The following is a 19756-nucleotide window of genomic DNA, read 5'->3' as shown; positions in this document are numbered from 1 at the left end:
CTATTTAACTTATATGCAGAGCATATCATGAGAAAGGCGGGCCTAGATGAATCACCAGTTGGAATTAAGATAGCTGGGAGAAATATCAACAACCTCAGATATGCAGATGATACCACTCTCATGGCAGAAAGTGCAGAGGAACTAAAGAGCCTCTTGATGTGGGTGAAGGAGGAGAGCACAAAAGTTGGCTTGAAACTCAACATTAAGAAAACTAAGATCATGGCATCCAGTCTTCTCACTTCCTGGCAAATATATGGGGAAGCAATGGAGGTAATGACAAATTTTATTTTCCTGGGCTCTAAGATCACCACAGATGCGGACTGCAGCCAAGAAAATAAAAGACGCTTGCTCCTGGGGAGGAAAGCTATGGCAAATCTAGACAGCATAATAAAAAGCAGAGACATCACCCTGCTAACAAAAGTGCGTATAGTCAAGGTGATGGTTTTCCCAGTTGCAATGTATGGCTGTGAAAGCTGGACCATAAGGAAGGCTGAGTGCCGAAGAATTGAGGCCTTAGAATTGTGGTGCTGGCGGAGACTCCTGCAAGTTCCTTGGACCACAAGATGATCAAACTGGTCGGTCCTAGAGGAGATCAACCCTGACTGCTCTTTAGAAGGCCAGATACTGAAGATGAAACTCAAATACTTTGGCCACCTAATGAGAAGGAAGGACTCCCCGGAGAAGACCCTGATGCTGGGAACAATAGATGGCAAAAGAAGAAGGGGATGGCAGAGAATGAGGTGGCTAGATGGAGTCACTGAAGCAGTTGGTGTGAGCTTGAGTGGACTCCAGGGGATGGTGGAGGACAGGAAGGCCTGGAGGAATGTTGTCCATGGGGTCGTGATGGGTCAGACATGACTTTGCGACTAACAGCAACAAGCTGCCCAAACAGTAATATAGTTCCCCATCTAGATTGCACTAGCTATGCAGTGCAAGGAAGAAATGTGCAGTGAAGGAGAGGTGTACAGACTAGGGAGTTATGAAACTTGAAAACCATTTAAGGCTTTTTCATAGTGAAGCCTGGTAGTATTGGAAGAGTTTCCCAGTCCCTGCATTTCCCCAAAGTACAGCTGTTGCAGCCCCTGGCAAAAAGTGCTCTAGGATTAGAATTTGAATCACTCAGGGACTCAGTCACATCCCTGCCTATCCCCTTGCACTTTTTAGAGAAATGGAAGCAAAGAATGCTGCTTGGAGACATACACCTACAGGCACATATCATTTTGGAAACACAAGTCAGTAATGAAACCTTGACTCTGTTGGCTTTGAAGGGAAGTCTCAGGATCAAACAGAAGCAAACCAAATTGGCTCAGGTTTTGAACTCTAAAATGGAAAAAAATGGGGCTTCTTTTCAATTTCAGCTTTTATTGTGAGCTTTATAAGAGCTATAAATGATGTTGAATTGATCCTCAAAACACCTTCACCATCATGGAGCACCATGGATTACTCCTGCAATACTCATGATCAAAGCTTCAGTGGATAATGATGTGGTAGTTGCCAGTCCACTGTAATATGACTACTGTATTTCATTTTTGAAATAGTTAATATTCCAGGTGGCATTTTAAGCTGCGTTGGTAAGCTGGTACCTTCTATCTATGCTATATGGATGGCACACTAAGTGGTAGGACTCTGATTTCCATAGCTGACAAATTGAAAACATGTACAAAGGGCCACATTTACAGATCATCAGATAAACCTTTTCTTACACTCTGTTCATGTCCGATTTAATATATTTTAATTCTGAGGTCTGATTAAAAAAACTATTGTCTTATAATTGGTGGAATTAACAAGAAAACTGTGCATTTTGGGGCAATCTATTACAATATATGACTTTGCAACTGTCTATTCACACTTAGTTAATTTATATTTCATTAATATAATAGCAAATGCTATTTGCAGTCTATTACTAAGGTGATTCATAATTTTATCATTCATTAGCCAGTGCAAAAGTGCAATCACATGACTAGCTCCAGAAGCAAGGGACTTGTTCTTTTGAGAGTTCTTCATTGATCGAATGCATTTGCCCATGTCTTCTATAGGAGTGGAGACTGACACTCATTCAAAGCAGCTGGAGTTTTACATTACTTAGTAGTCATCGGGGGCATCTAATGTACAACTTTCAAAGCGCATTCCCACATTCTAAACTGCAGTTTCGGCATTATCTTGATTGCATCACTTTCACAATATCTAAATCTCATTCCAAAAACAAATGAATGAACAATAAATCAGAGATGAATTTTACTTTAAGGAAAGCAAAGAGATGTGGGCACAATCCCATGCAGGTTTAGACAAAAAAAGTCCTGCAACTCCCAGCCTTCCCTTGCCAGCCATCCTGTGATTTGTAAGGCTTGTTTTCTGACTCAATGTCCACAGGATTGTGCCTAAACAAATGCAGGCGTGGCCTGGTATGAAGGATGAAACAGGAGTCTAGGAGGTGGCTTCCAGCACACAAGGTAATATCACTCTTTTCTTTCTGTGCCGTGCGCAAGTGAAAGAGCGAAAGATCAAAACCTTATCCTATGGTTTCTAGGGCCCACAGAGTCCCCCTTCAAGCAGAAGTGAGGGTCAAAGAGGGGCAGACAGCATTTTGTTCCCCACCTCTCAGTCAGTTGTCATGCAAAACTAGCATGAGCAAAGGCGAAATTTTCCACTCTGATGATCTGACCATTTGGATTCCACCAACCAGCTTACTCCATCCTCAGGCTGGAGCACCTTGTAGCCCTTTCCAAATTTAGCTGTTGCTGGAATGGCTCCCAGCTTTAAAGGAGAATTAACACAAGGATTTAACTGAGGCCTGTGGGAGACTCTGTACCCTGGCATTTCACATCTGCTTGCTGCTGCGTTCCTCTCCAGAGATTATGGAGTGGTGGAGAAATTGCCGGTAGCTGCAGCAGGACAGTCCTGCTGCTGCTCTCCCCTCCATGCACCTCCCACACCCGTTGTCAGTTTCCCCTCTTTTCCATCCTCTTAGTGATGCTATCTGGCAAGAGGGAAAAGGGGAACCCAGGCACTGAGCAGATGCCAGCTCTCCACTGAAAGAAGTACACTTGTATATTTATGGTGCAATCAATAGATTCAAGTGAAAGGTCATATGCAATTTATCACTGAGACAAGATGTATAAGATGAGTAACTTAATTAATGCCTTCTTTGAGTTGTGCTATATACACCTGGGATTTCCTCATTCCCACTTGCAAAGAATGTTGGGAGAGATTGTGTGGCTGTGGGGGGCTAGATCTGCCCTGGATTTACCAGCAGCTTGCTTGCACACATCTCCCTGCCAACATGTGCAGTGTGAGTGAAGAGAAGCCATGCATGCTTGTACTGATGTACATGCAGTGGTGAACCTGGCACTCTGTCTTAAGATTGAAGCCCAGGATCCTGCGGAAGCAGTGCAGGGTGGGGTGCCAGCGAAGGCAGGTGGTGAGGGATATGGGAGCAAACCCCATGCTGTTCTTGCAGCCAGGGAGGTGCTACATGCTTTAAGTGAATTTAAATACAAAAGTGCACATGCCCAGAGGTTATATTGTTACTATTGTTAATGCTATTACGAAGATTATGGTTGGAAAACAAGTGTTGTTCAACATATCACAATAATCCCACACATATTTGGAACTGGAAACCTGGGTTTTGTTTTGTATTAGTGGGTGTGGTTTCTGCACAGCAATTCTCAAAATGGGAGATGAGCTGAAATACTGATCTCTCCCCATTTGGGTTGTTTGGCTGTTGGGATCCAGTTTGTTCAGGTAGTTTTTACACTGGCCAAATTGGTGGTTCTTTTAATTAACAGCACATTGGTGGCAAGCTTGAACTTGCGGAAATAGTTGGCCAGAAGACAGAATTGAGCAGACAATTATATTGGTTTGAAAAAATAACAATATTTTGGAACTGCCTGTGCAAAAGCTCTCAACTCACTTTCCCATCAAAAGCATCATTTATTGATAGGTATAGCAGCTTTGGAGATTTTGAATCCACCCTTTTCTGGCAGCTACATTGATGACAAACCCCAGGAGTCCTTGCAGGGAAAGGTTAAAAAACCATTCTTTGGTCTTCTGCCAAGCACTATGCTAAGATCTGTGAAAGAATCTTGTCTTGAGCTCCTGCAGCCCACATTATAGAGCACTGAGGCCAGAGCAAGGGTTGAGAGAATACTAAGGTTACATACCACTAAGACAGGCATGGCAAAGATGCAGCTGCCATAAATGCAGGCCCAGCTGTATTTCCCCCCCCCCCCCACAGAATTTGCCAAATGGTGCTTTGCCACTGAACTTCAGTAGTTTACTGCTGAATTTCAGTGTTGGTACGTAGCATAAAAAGGCTGACATTAACTGCAGAAATGGACAACTTCTGAAGACCTGGCGCCATTTTGTCTCACTTCCCCTGTGTGCTGCTGACCCCACATGGGTGCCTGAAAATGGGGCTTGGTGGGAAGGATACCAAAACAATTGCAAAATGAAATCAAAATGGCGTCTGGAGCTGCTATGAAGCACTACAAGGGTCAAAATGACCTCTTTGATCACCACTGTGGCTGGTCATGAACATTTTAATGATTCTGCCACTAAAATTAGGCAGCACATATTTTATTATTTATTTATTCAATTTCTTTGTAGCCCCATTAGCCATAGATTCTCTGGACTGCTCACGGCAGTAAAATCCATAATGTATAACATAAAATATTACATTATGCAATACCATAAAATCCACAGTTCACAATAACACTAATGAACAATAAAAATTAATAAATAAAAGCTACTACAATTAAGTAATCAGCAAAATAAGGCTGATAAAACAAATAAGATAAATATCATACATGGGAATCCAAAAAATGAAAGGACATAAATCAATTAAAACATAATATCAATATCAAGCATATATTGATAAAATCCCAAGGCAGCAGCATTTAATGATATAAAATCTTAAAATTATCATTAAAATCAACCAACAATTCACCTGTCAAAATAACAATGGAACAAAAACGTCTCAAGTTGGCACCTAGAAGAATGAAGAGTGCAAACAAAGGCAGCCAGCAGCCAATGTAGCTTGTGCAAGACCAGCATGATGTGCTCACAGGTGCTGGTCCTCATCACCATGGGCACAGCCAAAATTTGGACAAGTCACAAAGTCCAAACTGATTTGGGATGCTGAATGTCTAAGCTTAAAAGTCTTCAGTTGGAGGGAGAGAGTCACACAAGAAAGGGTTCTCTTTCAAGTCTTTCATTTTCATCTCGTTCTTGTGGACAATCTTGTTCTCTCTGTGTTTGGTGCTTTAGCCAATCTTTAGGCCTTCTGATTTTCTAGCTTCTTTGGTGTTGCACCATTTGAACCAGGACAATCACATGTTCTACCCTACTGTGGATAATCTGATAGAAAATGATTTTTTTTTTTTTTGAGTTCCTGTTTCTTGTACTTACTCTCTGTAGTTGCTCCCATGGGAATGGGAAAGTTTCCATTGTTTCCCAGACTTGTGCTAATTGCTTGATTGTTCTTGATCGTCTTAGCTATTGCTGTCTATGAAATCATGTCCGCTTTTGAAGGGTAAAAGGGTGAGTTCTTTCTGCTTTCTGGTTACTGTGGAGAAGGTCATTTCTAGGTGTCTTAGGACAATGGTAGGCATGCTTGCAAGGTCATTTTGCCTAATCTCTTTAAGGGAAAATGCCTTGTGCTTGACCTTTTCTATGCAAGAATTTTGGCATTCATTAATGTCATTCTTCCTTATCTCATTCACACTGGCTGGTCCAGGACAGGCGTTTCCTGCTTTTGAACTCAAGCTTATCCAACATGATCCATGGTCTGGAAGCTTGTCTTTGCCACACAAATATTGATATGCATGTGTTAGAGCTACTTCTGTAAACCCTATTAGTATCAGTAGGTATCCTATAAGCAGAATTAAAACTGGGTTCAACCTGCTATAGAGTGGGGCTTCCAAAAAGCTTTTGACAAAGTGTAAATAAATGAATAGTCCCTGAATAAATTTTGCAATCATGGAATATGATAATAACCTCTCCTGGGTTTGGTAAAGCAATGGAGAACACAGTAAGAATAAATGAGTATTTCTCCTGCTGGATGGAAAATAAAGTGCCTTCCAAGGATTGGTGTTGGTGTTTTTGTTTGTAGATGATATGGAATTCAATATGGCCAGACTTATAGATATAAGATTTTCCCATATACTACAGACCAAAGTGATCTATCAGGAGCTCCAACAAACTTTCCCAGCTGGGTAAATGTGAAGCAGCACGGCAAATGAGTTGGCACACGTCAGGGCAAAAGTCCTAACTGCACCAATAGGGTCTATGCTAGTAATGACTCACCTGGAAAGAGCATTTTATGCTGTGATGGGTAGCTCAGTGAAAGCATTAACTCTGTCTGAGGAGACTCTGCTGAAGGTAAATTCCATGCTAGAGATTAACACGATATAAATTTAAGTACTGTATTGCTCTGCCTCAAACATAATATTGTCAGAGGTGCAGAAAGGCCAAGCAAAATGAAACAGAGTAAGGATATCTTTTCTACCAAGAAAGGACAATATATTTTTTAAGTTTTATACACCAACTAAACAAAAGATTTTTGAAACTTGTTTGACTGGCTAACAAAAGATTTGTGAAACTTGTATGCAACCATACATGGTTTGAAGAAAGTAGACAGTCTTTTCCCTCTCCTTCCTAGTATTAGAAGTTGGATTCATTCACTGCAATTGATTAGTGACAGATTTTATCTAGAGTAAAGAAAGTATTGCCACATTCTTTAATAAACTTAAACTTGTGACTTTCCTTTTACAGTTTCAGGGGCTGAGCTCCATGAAGGGTTTCTACTGACATTTTGATAACCCATCCATGCCTCCTCCTTTTCTCACTTGCTCTTGCAAGGCTATTTAGCAAAATGGCTCCTTGCTGCTAAATCACCGATGGGAGAGCTGGGGGTGAAAGGAGGATGGTGGAAAGGGACCATTTTGCAGGCACTGATTGAAAGAGCAGCCCTACATCTTTTCTTCATCCTTTCTTTTGGCAGCTACTTTTTATGGCACATATTCTGTAGAGTGGAGCTGTGAACAGCTATTTTTAAACCTCCATTGCTTCACACCATCACAGGTGCTCACTTTGTCAGCTGAGTAAAGAAACCAGAGACAACAACTTGGTCCCCCCATTTCTAGCCTTGCAAAGCAACACGTGGTTCAAACTTGCATTGCAAAGTGGCACAATTATGCTCACAAGGCTTTCAGTCTGTAGGGATGCATGAATCGGCAAAACCTGAGGTCACTGAAGTTCTCCAAATTCCACCACAGCACATTTTGGCTGAAGTCCATGTCAGATTATGACCTTTATTCATATTTTTGCATGAAAATCCATGTGTATTTCTGTGCATAATCTCCAGATGTGTGAGTCAGTGGTGCTTATGCTGAAATGCATTTGTATGTGGTAGGCATGGTGTGAGCAGAGCCAGCTAGAGCCAGGGGTCAGACTAGATGGCCTGGGAGACCCATTCTGACTAGCTCTGTTTCTATGTTTTGTACATCACCCATTTAGGGCACATTTGTATGCACTTCTCAAGTACAAATGTTTCAGATCTGCACATGCTGCTGCACACAGCAGTGCAAGCTTAAAAATGTATGGATTTTGTACCCAGATTGTGTCCAAGTCTATTTGATCTAGAAGGTGCAGACAGGCTAAATCCTGATTTGAGCCAAACTGAAATGAATTTCTCAAAGCATCCCTCTCAGTCTCCTGCAAGCAGAACACCATGAAGTTATGTGTGGCATGCCTTATACATGCTGAGTGGTATTCATTAGTGTGTACCTGAATTAAAACTATTATGCTTTGAACAAATGAGGCCCCAGTGCTGACTTGCACATGGAAATGGGTCTAGTGTAGATCCTTCCCTGTTGATAACTACTAACTTGGAAAGTTGACTGACTAAATTAGTGGAGGATAGGTCTACCAAAGGCTGTTCCTCATGCTTGGCTCTCCAAGTTCCGAGGTGTTCTGCTACTTAATGCCAGCTGCTGGCATCAAGACTGAGTGAGGACTATTGTCATTGACCTTCATTGGTTGGCATTATAGAAAGTGGGATGTGGAACTATATGGATGTTGACCCATGTTTATGATGCTCACCTAGCTGGACGACCAATGGTCCATGGAAGACTTCAGAAGTCCTGTAGCCATTTCTGTGGCTAGAATATGATTTCCACAGAAGTTCTATACAGGATACTCAGAATTTGGTATGGAAATGATTCCAGTGTAGATCAGTAACCTAAATTTCAAGCATCTGTCTTTGAAAGACAAAATAAGACCTCTGTGTGCAGGTCACGGTGGAAGGTGTGTTTCTGTGATTGCAGGCAGGGACAAAGGCACTGCTGGGCGGCTGATGGAGCCAGAATCCAAAGAAGGGCCCCCTGTCCAAAGCCCTCCAAACTTGTTCTTCCTCTTGACCATTGCAACTGCTTGTTTACCACTCTCTCGCTTTGGCCCAGATAATGGTTGGTGTTGAAGAAAAGAGGAGCAGCAATTACCATTCCTTGTTTGCCACTTGAATCTTTGCCTGTCAAGGAATTTGGTGATGGTGGGAATGGAAGGAAAGAGTATGATGAGCTGTAGTAGCTACAGCAATAAGAAGAAAGAAGGCTCATTGATGGAGGGACCACTGAGGGTGTCTTCACCATCAGGATGTCAATATATGTAAAGATGTTTGCATGTACATAAACCTGTGCATGTTGGTATGAAACTAGCTTGTATGCACACGAAAATATGATACTTATGCACACCTTGGAATAGAAAGTGCTTGTGTTGCACTGTACATAATGTTTGTAAAATGCGAACTTAAGCTGTTCCTGGATTTTCTTCTTTACTGCCATGGGAAGAGTCATTAAGTAGCTAGAGTTCCTTAAAGGGCTGCCATCTTGATAGGCTCAGGGGACATTGCCCTGACTTTTCCAAAGAGCTCATCCATTGTTGAAAAAGGATTACTCTTCCCTGGCTGCTTGGGACCTGCTGCCTGTGTTGCTTGCCTAGTAGTCCATATTAGTCCCATTGAGTCAACTCCCTCCTCCCCATTCATCTGCTCCCTCATAAGGAGGAAAACAAGTTTGGCTCAGCTCCTAGACATTACATGGAAACGATGAGATGGGGGGTATTAAATGGGCTGCATGGCACAGACTGGCAGGTAGGACAAGGTGCAATCCTGTGCATGTTTAGAAAGAAGAAAAAATCCTGAGGATTGCACCGTTATGGGACAGGAATCAGCAATGCTGCTCTGAGGCACTGGTTGTCCACCTGATCTTGGCTATTTGTGCTTCAATTTTCTGCCCTTTAGCCATATGTAGTTTGTAAATTTCTTTGGGTGAAGAACTGCATGTTGCTTTGTTTCTGTATGGTGCATTCCAACAGAATAGTACACATTCTGATCTTGGCTGTGGTTTCTTTGTTTGGACTGCCCTGGACCTTACGCTGCTGGTATTAAGAGGCTCTGAGAACAGATGAATAACCCAGGGATCTTCTTCAACTTATGCAGTATCTGAAAGGAGATTTTAGACTTTGAGCAAATTAGTTATTCTAGATAAAGCAACATTGACAAGAGCCAGAGGGGTTGAATTAAAAACTAAAGTGAGAATTGAATTTCTAAGTAGAGCCATACCAAGTTTGATTTGATTCCATGGCTCTTCTGAACTGGATAGATCCCTGGTGGGGATGATGGTTGTGTGTGTGCATGTAGAACAGTTTACTACTTTTGGGAGCCAGGAATTATAATAGGCTAACCTGACATTTTCATTTTTGCAGTTTGTTCATTCTTTCTTTCATGAATGTTACTTATTTATACAGATATGTGAACTGCCAAAGCAGCTTGCAGGAGTTAAGCTTGCAAATCTTGCTATTTGTGAATGGATTTAATCTAGCCTCCTCCTTTCCTTCACCTGTTCCCAATAGCAAATAGAATCTTCCTATTTCTGGTCTGCAGCCTAGAACACCCATTCAAGCTTGGAACGGTTACTTTGCTTTAAACTGCAATTGTGGAGCTGTATTTGAAAATGCAATGCATCCCTAGTCTGAGAAGCATCTAACCACTGTGTGAATAGGGGCAAAACACATTTTAGTTTTACACCTCTTGAAGTTTGAGCAGGAATCTTATTATTTTGCTTTCAAGACCCAGCTCACAAAGATTTGAAGATCACCGAAGTGTTAATCTGAAGAAAAGTGACAGAAAATAATTTGCACCAGAAACTAGTGCTTCAGAATTGTTTAATAAAAGGAATTTCAAGTGTGTGTTTCCAAATCCATTTTGCAATGCATGTGAAGGCCAGCTAAAATAATGATTTTTAAGGATATACTGACTATGCTAAACTCAACACACTTTTCCAAGAGCTGAAAAATACTCTTCTGTACTAGCAATGTACCTTCCTGGTACACGTATCATAGAATCAGGGGTCAAATTAGAGGGTTGGTGCCAGAGGGACACATGTTTCATTACTATCCTTAGCTGCAGTTTTAGAAGGCCATCAACAGCATGATTTGGGCTAAAATGGGGCAGGGAGAGGTGTTTGTGCTGCATTGTCTTCTACCTTTCAGCCTATGATTTGAACCCAAAGGTTAACTTACCTTCCCTCATCTGGTGCTCTCCAGGTATTTGGGACTACAATTAGAGATCTGCTACTTGTGTTAAACCTAGACAGTGTTTTGTGGATTGTCAGGAATCTTTTGTACCAGCATCCACTCATTTGACAGAATTTGATTTTTTATGGTCATACATGAATGCTCTTATTTGCAAATACACATTTGACAAGTGCATACACATGAGCCCTTAATTAAATCAAAACTGGTCTAGAGAAGTTGCACAAATCAGAAAAAATCAGTCTACTGCAGAATCTGCAGGTCAGCTATAGAGAGACCTGAACTCATTTGAATCTGTTGCTCATTTCTCTCTATCTCTTATTTCTCTGTGGTCAATGGCCTAGAACTCTGAGAGTTTTAGTTCCAAAAATTTGGAAGGAGCCAGGTTGGGAAGGACTAATTCAGAGCATGTTTTATATAATAATTAAGGAGGATGTTCGTCTGCGTCTGCATGCGAAGGTGGGTTGCTTTGGTAGTGTATAATAAAGAAAGAGGATGCAGGTTTATCCATTTGCCAAAGTCAAAGAGCCAAGCCCATGAAACCTGGACACCTGAAACTTGGAAGGCATATTTAAGGGGTTCTAGGGGTGTGCACTTGAAGCTGTTTTATCAGAAGACCCACACTAAAACTACACTAATCTCAAGCTAAAATGTTTGGGACAAGGATATATTTCCTTAGCCAGCACATAGCTTTGAAATATGTGCAGTTGAAGCCATGAGTGATCAGTGGGTCAAAGCACAGAGATATAAGCCTGCCTCCTGGGCTATTGTGCAGACCCCTCAAGTGAATTGAGTGGCTAGACCCTTCTCTCCGTAGTGGACAGGAGTGCACCAGGGCAGGGGCCATTCCTAGGTGTACCAGCAGGCATGGCCTCACTCAGTGTGTCCAGCTTTGGCATGAGTCAGTTTGTTTGAAGGACTCATTGTATCAAAGTAAAGGCTATTCCAGTCAGTGTAGAGCTGAGCCTATTTGCTCATATGAAATGGATTAATAGGCTCTGAGTAGGCGCTAGCTGAGTTCTGTCCAAGTCATGCTAACACAGATCCATCTTAACTAAATGTGTCAGAGTCTGAGCCTGCACATGGATCATGTGCTCCACTATTAAGCTTGGCTCTCTGCAAGAACATTCACTTTAGTTTTGTTTGCCTTCAACCTCTGGAAACATCTGGCCAACAGCCAGAAAAAAGAGTTGTATCTGATGGGTTGTTCGAGTCTCATTCATTAATGGGTCTACTCTAGGCAGGATTGAAATAAAATGCAACCCCATGGTACCACCATGTGAATAGATGGGGTTAATGAACTCAGATGTCCTGAGAAGACAGTCTTCTAAAATTCTTCACCAGAAGTTGATTTCCAATATTTTGATAGAGCTCTTTGGAGGGTATTCCTTCAAATTCAGATATAAATCATTTTTCATCTATGGGCAAACTAATTCTCTGAGAAGTTTAGCTCCCCTTTCATTTTGAAGGAGTGAGAAGTAGGAGAACGCAGAAATAAAAAAATTAGTGTTGATCAATGAAAGCCCTGAAAGATCACAGCTCTTCCTAGTTCACACAAATGTTCATGGGACCAGGATCTATCACAGTCTTTCCCAAACTGGTGTCCAGATGTATTGTGCTGCAACATCCATCAGCCCCCACTGGGGATCCAGGTTGAAGAAGGCTGATTTCAGTTACTTGGCTCAGAATTTTGTTTTATATTTTGAATGTGGTGCCCATCCACTATAGATTGGAAAGATTAAAGCAAGAAGATGCATTCCTGAATCTTTTGATTCCCTACTCTGAAGAATAGGAGAGATGCCTCTTTTCTGTTTTCCTCACAGTTGGTTTTCTGAGTAATGTTCCTTGGCCCTGTACCAGTATGACAACTCTGGAGCATGACATAATTTTCAGAACTGGATTGTATTTATGTCAGTGATGGTGATGCGTAGAGGAACCTGTCTGTATTTCTTGCAGCTAAATCCCCTTCTTCCTGTGAGTTTTCCATTATGTTATCAATTAATAAAATGTAAAGTTTCAAACACCCACCCACAAATTAAAAAAAATTTACATAATATATCAAAGCCAATAACTCCTAAATCCTCAGAGCTTCTGATTCCTGAACAGATCTCTTCTTTATCTTTGTTCTTCATTATCTTGCTGGCACACTCTTGTCTTCACAGTCTATGCACCTTCACTAGTGAGCAAGGATTAAACCAAGGTGCTGAGAGGGATAGCTACAGGCTCTTGACTTGTATAGACTACAGCCTAATATAAAGAGCACACTGCCATTCTATAATGAGTTTCCTGCCAGACAAAACTGCCAGGGAAGCTGGTGTCAGAGATAGGACAGTCCTGATTCTTCTTTGCTTGAGATACGGTGTGCAAGGAGGCGTGACATGTTCAATTCATTGGCACAGCTTCCTGGTGGCTGCTTATGCACCAGGACAGGTGCAGTAACACAGCTGCAAACACGGGAAATGTTCCTAGGAAAGGCGAAGCTTTCACTACCACCCCACCATGGCAGCTGGATACTCCTATGCCAATTGTTGGGAGTATTTCTGATCCCAACCTTTTTCCTCTTGTGTGGAATTTAAGTTGGCTTGTATAGCAACCTTTGTATGCTCACACCCACAACCCTGTAAAGTAGGTTGGACTGAGAGTTAGACTTGTTCAAAGTCACCCTGTGAGCTACATGGCTGAGTGAGGATTAACCACCACACCACACTGTCAGGTATGGCATGAAACTGAGATAGCTGTTGCGTATTTGGTCTTTTAATGGTAAGCAAGTGGTCCATACTCCCTTTATTTATATACTCCATTGTCTAAAAATACACTGCACTCAAGTTAAATACAATAACTAGAATCAGAATGCATTACAATGTGAAGTTCATCTAAAACAATGTGATGGCCTTGTCAGAGGGACCTGATAGAATGGATCACTTGAATTGTTGTGATTATTCTTTGATGCATTCGTGTTGGTTCCTTTCATGGTTATTGTGACCAGATGATAATAAAGCTCTTTGTCATAGTAGGGTTTATGATAACTAATCTCTCTACGATTGTAATTCCATACAGTTGGTTATGCTAGGATTGAACTGGGGTGGAGGGGAACGTCCCCCAGTGATGGCTCCTGCCGTCCTGGCTCATTGCTTCTGATATCCCTTTCACCAAATGATTAAAATATCCCAGACTATGGACCTTGTGCTTGCCTTATATTTTTTCTCATGGTTATTCATGAAGTGCTCTCTATTAACCTCTTAGCTCCAGGGGTTCTTCTTGCTGTGGAGAATGCATCTCCCTGAATACTCTCCGGCAGCTATACTAACAGGAATTTCTTCTTCTTGGTGTTTATTTGTGCAAAATATGTTTTGACAATAGGACCAAGACATGATAGCCCAAATTAGAACTGCAGTTCTGGCATACTAGGAAGCATCAGGACATTGACTGAGGGTGGGAAAGGGGAATATGGCCAATGCAGCTGGCTTTCCTGAATGCAAGCCCAGTTGTCTATGTCCCAGGGGCCGAGCAAGAGGTTGGAAATTGGGAGCTCTAAGGCAGTAGTGAAAAAGGTGGCCATAATCAGAATGTGAAAATGGAAGGGGTGGGGAACTTGTAGTCCTCTATATGTTGTTGGATTGCAGCTCCCATCAGTCTTTGCAACTGACTTTTCTGACTTGGGGTGAAGGAAGTTCTAGTACAAGTTCTAGTACTAATCTCTTGAAGATGCCCTTTTACAATGTAAATGCATATGAGAATGTATATTTCCAAATTCCCCAAATGTCCCCAGATTCGTGCACTTGCATTCACATCCAAATAATATGTCATTAAAAACAACACCACCATTTTTAAAACATACCCTTTTAAAAGTTCCCATTTTCAATGCAGTTAACATGCACACTTTTCTTATGCCTTCCAATCTGAGAAATGTAGATGGAACATATTTAACAAAATCAGTACATCCCTAGTCACAAGTTGCCCACCCTTGGTATAAAGATTTGCTGCCAGACCATGGATGTTTATCTGAGACCTGGGGCAAAAATTCTTCCTTCCAGTGTCTCAGGGCATCCATGGATAGCCAAGCATGTCTCTCACAGCACACAGTGTAGCAGCAGTGGCTGGATCTGTTGAGTCATGCAATCCAAGCTGCCACTCTGGCACAACTTCCAGGGTGGGATGACCAAACGGAAACAGCACAAACTTCAGGAGCTCGGTCCTGTATGTTCAATTGCCTAAAAGCAACTTAGCTAAGGGCTTAGTCCCTGCTGCCCCCACCTGGAGCTTAGCGTGTCTCTCACCATGTTTTCATAAGCATGGTTTTAACTGTGGCATATGTTACACATGTTCCTCTGAATGCATAGAACATCTTTGTGCAAATCTGGAATTGGGATGGTCTTGCACAGCAAAAAGTATGACTTGCAGGTAGACTTGCTCCCTAACCCTGCTTATTTCGGGGAAGAAAATGCTCATGCATTGTCCCTGAAACCCCAGCGGACCTCCATGGCATCTTCAGTAAGCCATCATCAAGATTAGCAAGGATCACAGACTGAGTTGCATAAGGTGCCTTTTGGGAGGGGACGTTGTGTTCTATGCCATTTTTCCAATTTCTGACTCTTCCTTTTTTTTAAGGGTCACTTTCTCCAGGTATGTTTACCTGTGCAACCCTCTGCAACAGTAGCCTTGTGCTAATTACTTTGACCTTTGTCTAAAGGGGATTCTTCTTGTCACTTCCTATGCAAATTGAGACCATCAATTATATCTAGAAGGTTTTGTAACATTTCATCTTCTTTCACTCCCCGCTTTTTAATCTACAAAAATTTGCATAGAGCAGGAGTGCCTAGGTTTTTTTTCCAGAGGCTGAAGCAAACAGATGTTGAGGGTTAAATCTCAGCAAGCCAGAGAGGTTACTCTTCTGGTTTTCCTTTTGGTCTTTTTGCCTTGTTTTTCCAAAATTATTTTAATTAGCTTCTTTTGTGGGCCCCCAGGAGTTGGCTCAGTGATCAGGTTTAAAAGTTCACATTGCTGTAGTACAGAGGTCAGACTAATTCAGAGGAACGATTGCAGTTAAGTTTGCCATTAATGCATTGCATTCTATGTTCCATCTTTCTGACAGCCACCATTGCTGGGTACTTTAAAAGGAGATAGTAAAACACATTTTCCCTTACGTTTCTTTTTCAACCGGTAAGATAAAAACTGGATAATACTGCCCCCCCCCCCCCGCCACCCCGGTGATGAGCTTCCCTCTTGCTGTAGAGAGCCACAAACAAAATAATAGAAGAGAGACAAAAAGCATTTTCTAGGTTTGGAGGTCAGCATGAGTTCAGCCTGCTTTAAAAATTAGCCATGTAATATGCAGTTTTGCCCATAAGGCCAACTCTGTACCTAAACATGTTTAAATGTTACCCTACTGTAAGTGAGCTTTGGATTGCATCCTAACATTATGCTATAGCATTCTCCAACTTTGTACCTTCCAGATGTTTGGAACTACAACTCCTAGCATTCCTTACCATACAAATCAAGCTGGCTAGGGCTGATGGGAGCTCAGATCTAAACATCCAGAGAGCACTGCGTAGGGGATATATTGGGTCCATCCATGCTACATACTATACTACAAATCGTAAAGGGATTTGCCAATAAATAATACAAATACTGTTCTGCTGAAAGCTGCCCTTTCACAGCTTCTGTGTTTCTGTGCAAAAGAGGTTGCCATTTTTCAGCATCTTTTTCAGGGAGGTTGAGAATTTCAGAGGCATAACTCAGTGTGCTTGTATCACCCCAGTGTAGGGGCTGAGGGTGGTAGTGGGGATGAAAATGCTCTGCATTTTGCCATTTTTATCCTGTCCTCTTCTTGCAGCCTCTCTGGCTTTTTGAACCTTCTGAAAAGCTCCCTAGAGTACTTAGCAGGACTTCTTGCATTCGGTGCACTCCAGTGCTTTTGCCTACTGAGTGCCTGAAAGCTCAGTGAGCTATCTATTCTTTTTGTTGGGTTGTTGTTAGAATTCTGTAGTGAAAGGAGAAATCTTCACTCAGTTTTCAGGCACGCAGTAGGAACCAGCAGGACACAAGTAGTCAAGGAAGAGACTCACTACAACCTCCTTACAGCAGGGTGAGCACTGAAGCCCTGCACCTTGAGAAGATTCTCTGAAGTTCTCAGCCCTTCCCACAATGTTGGGGTGCCATTTCTATTGCCCCTTCCTCCAATGAATAGTTGGAAATAAATATATAAAATCAATGCATTGGTACAAAAAATTCCCTTGTATCAGAACCATAGTCAAGAGAATCCACCTGGGCAGTGTGGATAAAGGAGTACAGTTTATCTGCCTCTGTGTGCCAGCTAAAGCACTATTATCACCTTTTCAGTAATGTGGAATGCCCTCTCTCTCCGTGCTCTTTCCTCAGAAAACCAACAGGGAACAATGGTGCAATGTTGCACCACTGCTTCCAGATATGGGGGCAATGAGGACTCCAGAGGATGCCACTTCAGGAGGCATCATTTGCCTGTCATGTCCCATCTGCTACCTTGCATAGGACAGCTGTATCACATGGGAAGCTGAGGACCTGTGTCACACAGCAGTGCTGCTGGGCATTTATTTATTTAGGATATTTGTATGCCTTCCTTTGCAAGAGCCTCAGGATGGCTTACACAAATAAAATACAAATATCTAATATAACGTAAATTACTTAACGATCTACTCTGGCTGCAATTAAAATATGATGATAAAATTCAATATTAAAACTTATTAAAATATTGATTAAATAAAAAGGTCTTAACCTGGCGCCGAAAAACATATAATGACGGTGCCAGGCAGACCTCTCTGGGGAGCGCATTCCATAAACGGGGCGCCACCGCAGAGAAGGTCCTCCTCCGGGTATTCTATCTCCTAATATCTTTCACAGAGGGTTCTCAGAGGAGGGCTTCTGCTGCCGATCTCAGGGGGTGGGAGGACAAATAGGGAAGAAGGCATTCCTTTAGGTATCCTGGTCCCAAGCCATTTAGGGCTTTATAGGTAATAACCAGCACCTTGAATTGAGCCCGGACTTTGTTGGGAAGCCAGTGGGGCTGGTAGAGGACTGGGGTTATATGAGAATAAGGCCCAGTCCCCGACAGCATCCTGGCAGCTCTGTTTTGCACCATCTGAAGTATCTGGACTGTCTTCAAGGGCAGCCCCACATAAAGCTCATTACAGAAATCCAACCGGGAAGTAACCAATGCGTGTGTTACTGTTGCTAGGCAATCTTCCTCCAGGTAGGGATTAGCCGAAGCTGAAGGAAAGCACTCCTTGCCACCATTGTCACTTGAGCTTCCAAGGACAGCTCCAGGTCGAGGAGCACTCCCAAGCTGCGGACCCTGTACTTTAGAGGGAGTGCAACCCTTCCAGGACAAGGCCCAAGTCACCTACCCAGGAGCTCGAATCACCCACCACAAGAACCTCCTTCTTATCTGGATTGGCCCTCATCCAGCCCATTACCTTGGCCAGGCACTGGTTCAGTACAGCCACTGCCTCACCTGGGTTAGTTGAAAACGAGAGGTAGAGCTGGGTGTCGTCAGTGTACTGATGACTCTGCAGCCCAAACCTCCTGATGACCTCTCCCAGCGATTTCATGTAGATATTTAATAGCATTACTGTCACTACACTTGGTCTGAAGTAGAGTCCTTGCACCAGCAACTGGAGGTGATGTATTTCAAGCTGATCTGAGCCAAGAATATTAACCCTGAGCTTTTCTTTGGAACTGTATCTAAGACATGTTTGCTAAATCAGTTTGGCTCTGATTGATACCTCCTGTAGGCCTTGAATTTGGCTTTGCAGAGCAGGTGAAGAACTGGGAAGAAGACTCCAGAGGTAGGCAGGATAAGGGCCAGAAGCTGACCACCAAGAAATAGGAAGGAACAGGAGGGAATGTTACACTTGGGAGGGTTGGGGTGTGAGTGTGTGGAGCAGATGGGGATCTAAGCCAAAGGCAGGCAGCTGAGAGTGGGGAGTAAGCAGCCCTAGGGCCACTGGGCTGCTGGCTTTAGGATTCAGATTCTGAGAAGCTGCCTTTGGGTGTGAGTCACATGAATGGGCATTATGGAAAGTGAAGGGTCATGGGCTATTCTGTTAGCCCCAAGTCATGAGATTGCATGACTTCTTAACCCTACCACATGCTAGAAATAGTTTTCTACAGGAGAAAGACTCTATGGGCACCTGGAAAGCCTATAGATGTATATGTCTACATCAAAAGTCTTTCACTTGCAGACATTTATGATGATCACATAGACATTATGATGGGACCAAGGAGTCCTATGGCCAAAGGGGTGGGGAAAGGGGCAAAGCCCTGCTGCCCCATTTGACACATGGAATTCCTATATGAAGGGGACTGTAGGGATAAATTCTGACAGTTTACTGCAGCTACAGCATTATTTGACCTGACAACTGGGGATGCTGACAGAATCCTCAATATATACAAATGATTTCAGATTTCTCACACATTCCAGGATGGAGAGATGTTGGATGGACTCGGTGGACTTGCAGACTTGGTTTTTAAATTGCTGTAGTCATAGAAAAATACAAAAAAATAACCGCAAACAAAATGCACATTTCTCTCCATAGACTCAAGTGCAAACCTGAATACTTTTCAGGGGGATGTATGCATTTTGGGGAGTGCAAATTTTCAGAAGTGTGAATTTGTGCAAATGTATATGAGTGCATTTGTGTAAAATTCTGTTCTGTCAGTGAAAGGATAACAGAATGAAAAATGGCTGACAGTCCAGGAAACACAGATGGAAAACAAACTCTGTACTGTAACCCAAAGGGAGTAATAAGAAGTAAGGGGTGAATTTGAATTAATCAGTCAGTTCTTTATAAGTTTTTAACCAGTTGTATGGTAACCAAGGATTGATACATCAGATTAGGTGCATGCATGCATGAGTCAAGCCCCCAAACCATATTTGGTTATGAGGTTGAGATGGGCAGGCAACCTGATCCCGTCCAGATGTTTTGAATTGCAGCACCCATCAGCTCCAGCTAGTAGCATGGCCGATGAACAGGGATTATGAGAACTCTAGCCCAAACCATCTTTAGGGCATTGGATTGCTTATCCCTGGTGTGAAAGAAGAACATCATGCTTATTTAAGGTTCTACACATGCCATTCCATATGTATGTTCCATATAAAAGCTACCTGGCTTATGGTGCTTCTTCATAAATG

At 42.4% G+C, this 19756-nt stretch overlaps 1 protein-coding gene across 8 annotated transcripts in view; it reads left to right on the top strand.

The window, feature by feature from the left end:
• Positions 1–19756, top strand: part of GRM4 (glutamate metabotropic receptor 4) — a 325286-nt gene that overhangs the window by 197285 nt on the left and 108245 nt on the right. The window lies entirely within an intron of this gene.

The sequence above is a fragment of the Varanus komodoensis genome, unplaced genomic scaffold, assembly GCF_004798865.1.
Source record: "Varanus komodoensis strain SLA01 unplaced genomic scaffold, ASM479886v1 scaffold1, whole genome shotgun sequence".
NCBI classification, from domain to species: domain Eukaryota; kingdom Metazoa; phylum Chordata; class Lepidosauria; order Squamata; family Varanidae; genus Varanus; species Varanus komodoensis.
This window is presented reverse-complemented; position numbering and strand designations above follow the sequence as displayed.